The following is a 5,443-nucleotide window of genomic DNA, read 5'->3' on the forward strand; positions in this document are numbered from 1 at the left end:
TCAGGGCACTGGATTAAAAAGCACACGTGTTAAATGTATATTTAAGCCTTGCCTCAGACAGATGACTAATGGGTGTTATGTTGTGTTTTGTATTTTGTTAAACCCACAGAGATAATTATTTATTCAATAAAATGTAAACAGTTATCATAGCATAATTGGACACTGAGGGTAGCATTTTTCTCTCCCCGCCCATTCCCAGCTGCACTTCACACAGCCAAGTAGCAGACAACATGATTACTGGTTTGCTTCTACAGCTTTGTGACAATTTATAGAGAGAGGATCCGTGGGCCTCTTCTTTAACAGATCCCCTGCAGGTGCACCTTGTAAATTCTATCCTGACCTAAACTGTCACTCCTTTATTTCTAACTGATTCATTTTCTCCAGAAAAGGGGGCTGTTTGCCAAGCTTATTTGGGAAGGGGAGACCAGCCAGCTATAAGTCCTCCTCTTTATCATTTACGAGCTTTTCAGGGCTAGAAAAAGTTTGGAACCATCCAAGAGACCCACTGGGCATCTGTCCAGTGGTCTGGGGATAACCTGGATGCTCAGTGCATTTCAAGATCCAGAAATATTGGGAATAGATGGGATCTGGTTAACCACAGAGGACAACTGCCAATCCTGCAGGTGAGCTACTGAGAGACCAAGAGGGGTATTTCCACACCTGAGAGCTAGTTTGTAGTTAAAGCTAGTTAGTAGAAGAACTATGTCTAAATCCAGACCAGTGGTCACTGCCCCCCAGGGCTCTTGACCGCTGTCCCCACCCTGCATTGTGGCAGTTTCCCAGGCAGTTCCGAGGGTCTCTCCCGACTTTCAGAAGGTACCACTCTTCTGGAGTGACTGAGTTTCTGCACAGCATCCTGGGATATGTGATTTCAAATAATCTCTATTTGGAATATGTCTCATAAATCACTCCAGTTTATCAAAATATTGTTCAGGAAGCATGAAAATATCCTCAAGATGTGTTTAATGCACATCTTGAGAATACAGTAGTCCTCTCTTATCTACAGAGATACATTCCAAGACCCTCAGTGGATGCCTGAAACTGTGGATAGTACCAAAACCTATCTATAGATTCACTATTTCCCCTATGCATACATACCTATGATGAAGCTTAAGTTATAAATTATGCACAGCAAGATATTAACAACAATAACCAATAATAAAATAGAACTAAAACAATGTACTGTAATAAGTTGTGTAAATGTGATCTCTTTCTCAAAATATCTTATTGTTCTATATTCACCTTTCTTCTTGTGATGATGTGAGATGATAAAATGACAAGCCTCGTCCCAAATCTGTGTAACCACTCCTCACTTGCAGTAAATGGCTTGGTGTCACTCGTTTTAGGGGATCCCTTGCTGAGGTCTTTGTACAGGTTCAGTGCTTCCTGGTGCCACTACTGCCATAAATCAGGTGTGTTTTCTTCAGTCTTCCACCTAAACATTTAATGCATTTTCCGTCGTAACTAACTAAGCACTTATCATGCACTGCGGCCATAATTTTTGCAGGTTGAGATACAACAACAGAACTAGCAGACATTTCTTTATACAATTTTAGGAATAGAAGATTTGTTCTTACCAGTAGATCCTAGCAACCTCAGCATATGATTCCTTTCTTTCCTTGTTGAGTCTAGAGCTTTCACCTTTCTACCTAAAGGAAGCACCTTATGGCTTCTCGGCAGAGTATCTGAACTGCTAGAATCACTATTCTCAGGCTTTGGGCCACTGTTAAGTAAATAAGGGTGACTTGAATCCCAGCGCTGAGATTCCACAACAGTCCATCTGATCACTGCGAGGGTTACTGAGTGGAGACCAGGACAAACGGATGAACCACATCCGGGTGGGACAGAGCAGACCACGTGAGATTTCATTCCCCTACTCAGAAGGGCCTGCCATTTAAAACTTACAAATTGCTGATTTTTCGAATTTTCCATTTAATATTTTCAGACTGCAGCTGACCCTGGGTCACTGAAACCATGGAAAGTGAACCCGCAGATAAAGCCCTTCTGAGAACCCCTGTTAGCAAGTAGCAAGAGTTCAGCCATATTTGGGCTTCAGTGTAGCCCCTCGGTTTCCTGGACGGGCAGTGGAGCTGTGAGGAAGGGAGATGGGAGCAGTTCCAAGGTTTCACCACCCCCTGGGTCGCGTTCTTTGGGAGGCATGGCAGAAACTGCTGCCTTCTTGGAAGCCTGTGGCCAGAGGCCTCAGTGTCTTCTGTTTAACGCACACAGGCCTTCCTCGGCTGCATTCGATTGCTCCAGCCATCCAAGGGCTGCCTTGAGCTGCAGAAATTCCTTAGCTCTGCAGTGTCTCTGACTCATCCTTAGGGAGATACCAGGAGCAAAGAGGCGGGTGGACAGGACACAGGGGCTTTGTCCCAGGCAGGAAGGTGGGGGACATGCAGGACACCTAAGGACACAAGACGCTGTGGCCGGATGTTCTGTCCGTAATCCTCCCCGCTTGCCTCTGCTGCTCCCTCCATTCCTGATGTTTTCAGAGTAGTGCTTGTTCTGGTTAGAAATGATTAGGGCTCTGAAAATGGCCCCTCTCCCACCTACCAAAGGGAGATAAATGATGCCCTGGAGATTTAAATAATCATTAATGAGGACACTTCTTTACTGGATATGCTATTTTTCTTTTGTAAAAGGGACTAAGTACTATTGGCTGGCTGGCTATTTAAGTTTATGAAAACATACAGCATAAGTGCCTAATGCTTTTCTATTATTTTCAGCAACAATTATAGTTTAAAGAAAAGGTAAAGCTTGAAGCTTTTTCTCCCTGAAGATGAAATATGGGTTGCATCCAGGAGCTCTCAAAAATTGGTAAGAAATAGTGTATCTCGCTCCCCCACCTTCTAGGGGACAGAGGGCTGTCCCACACCTGAGGCAGGAAGATGGTGGCTGCAAAGAAGACCAAAAAGTTGCTGGAACGTATCCACTATAGGCTTCAGTTTGTATGGAAAGTGGGAAACATGTGCTGACCCTGAAGATGATCAGGCAAAGCGAACCTGGTCATCACCTGGCCATCCTCACCAACACCTGTCCAGCTTGAGGAACTCTGAAACCGAATACTAGGCCTATATGATTGAGTTGGGCACCGGGTCTGGAAAATCCTACCAAGTATGCTCACTGGCTGCCACTGACCCAGGTGATTCTGATATCATCAAGAGCATGCCAGAACAGACTGGTGAGAAGACAGTCATGCAATATTTTCCTTTAATAAAACTGGCCAGAGCTTGTTTTAAAAACCGATTTTAAAAAGTAGGCAATACTACTGGAACATTAGCAAACAAGAGAAAGGATAGTGCCTTGGTGTTGTCTTCTGAGCTACTCATCATTAAAGCAGTTTTCTCAGGCAAAATGCCCTGATCAACTGTATCCTCACAATCAATGACCATGCAAGTGAAATAAAGCACCTGCAGGTTACACCTGTTAAAGATCTGTTAGGCCAGGGTGTCAAGGAAGAGACTATTCCTCTACCCCTCGCGCCCCCACAGTCCTTCTTGCTGTAACCATTGCTTACAGAAAGGGTGCCATGTTTTTATGTTTTTGTGACCCTATTTCTGAAACTGAGGCACAGTTTTGTCACCTGCAGGAAAAAATATGAGGACATAGATGCCTACTGTCTTGGTTTGAATTTGCTCTGTCCCAAGAGCAGAGCCTGAGTAAAGAGCTAGGGGCAGATATTCTCATTAGAAAGTATATTTATTTCCTGGGATTGCTGCAACAATTACCACAAACTGGATGACTTAAAAGAACAGAAATGCATTTTCTCACAGTTTTAAAGGCCAGACGTCCAAAATCAAGATTGTAAAGGAAAACCCTTCCTTGACTTTCCCTGGCTTCTGGCAGTTGCCCAAATTCTGGGCATCTCCTGGCTTATAACTGCAAACTCTTATCTCTGCTTCCAGCCTTCTTCTGTGTGTTTCCCTGTGTCCTCCTCTGTCTCTTAGAAGGACGCTCGGCTCTCATTAGATTTAGGGCTCAGCTGAACCCAGTATGATCTCGATTCTTATCTTAATACATTTTGAAGTTTGGTGGACATAAAATTTGGGGAAAATATCATTCAACCCAGCACAGGGCATGAGGCTCCTTTTATGTCCCCAATTCTGGAGTTACCTATGTTGACAGGGGGACTAACCTGAAAGGGCAGGGAGAGTGGATGTCATGCCAGGAAATGAAGACCATGGCTGGTGCTCAAAGTACCTCCTTCACACTAACTGCTATGGCTGAAATTTCCCCATGAGCAATGCCTAAGCAATTTGACTCAGTCTTCAAGTCTTGGTTCTCTGAGACTCTCCAAGGGTTCATTTCTTCAGTTGTGATTCTCAAGGGGGCAGGACCCTTATAATCACCTGTGAATGGGCATCTTTACAAAGAACACTAGCTCCGGGAATTCTTCAAGGGTGGGTAGTGCCTGATTATGCTGCTCTGATTACTTTTTCATATTCTAAATACATTTTGATAGTCAATATTCAAATCTTGTGGTTGTTGTTGGATCATAAATGATTAGAGGCAAGTAGTTGAGTAAGAAGTTGGGGGTGGGAGGGTTTTAGTCCCTGTTCTGCCTCTAAGGGCAGCTGCAGGCACCACCATGAGTGATGTAATTCAACTCTCGGCACCTCAGTCTTCCCATCTCTAAAATGGAAATGATCTCCCCCTTACCTTCTGTCACAGGTTGGTGTGAGGCATATTTGGAGCAGAAGCGTGGGCCAGGACAGAGCAGGAGCTGTCTTTTAGAAATTATTCCTGCACATTCTGAGGGCAGTGCCATGGCAAATAAGAATGTTGGCATGAGGAGGGCACTGCCCAGGAAATCTGGCTCTGATTCAAATGAGACATCTGAAGACTCCAGGGCCCAACCATTCTGAAGATACCAAGCAAACATGACAGTCTCAATAGTCAGCGGTGCCCCGGGATACAAGGCAGGGCCTGAGAGACTCTGTGCCAGGAGCTGACTTTTCACTGCATAGGCTTCGTTTGCAGGAGCCCAGGCTGGCATCTAAGGCCATTTGGCCTCACAGCCAGGCCCTGAGGATGTCAGAAGGGGGTCTTAGGAATTACGCAGGAAGCATGAGAGAAAGTCACTTTTGCCCAGATCGCAAAGCTAAATGGTGGCTGAAAGAGGATAAGAACCTCACTTTCTAGTGGCAGAGAGGAGAGCATGTAGGTGGCCCGCGGGCCGTAGTTTGAAGATGCCTGGTGTAGAGGAAGGGAAGGCCAGAAGGAAGCCTGCGTTGCTGCCCTTGAGAGCTGGCCTTGAGACCAGAGGGTGGAGCTGGACTCTGATATCCGTGTCCCTTCCCAGGTAAAGGGGTTGTAGCTTGAGTGGGAGAAAATCAACTTGGGGTGTCAGTTTTTCAATTTTTTTAAGTCCTGTATTATGATGATGAGGTCATGGTAGCAGAAGGGGATGCTCCTGAGATATAACCCCCAGCCTTGAGGC

The 5,443-nt window shown here is 45.2% G+C and overlaps 1 pseudogene; it reads left to right on the forward strand.

The window, feature by feature from the left end:
• Window positions 1–2,872: 2,872 nt before the first annotated feature.
• LOC118707916 lies at window positions 2,873–3,255 on the forward strand (annotated as a pseudogene).
• Window positions 3,256–5,443: the final 2,188 nt, after the last annotated feature.

The sequence above is a fragment of the Pipistrellus kuhlii genome, unplaced genomic scaffold (genome assembly GCF_014108245.1).
Source record: "Pipistrellus kuhlii isolate mPipKuh1 unplaced genomic scaffold, mPipKuh1.p scaffold_m20_p_6, whole genome shotgun sequence".
In the NCBI taxonomy this organism is placed as follows: Eukaryota; Metazoa; Chordata; class Mammalia; order Chiroptera; family Vespertilionidae; genus Pipistrellus; species Pipistrellus kuhlii.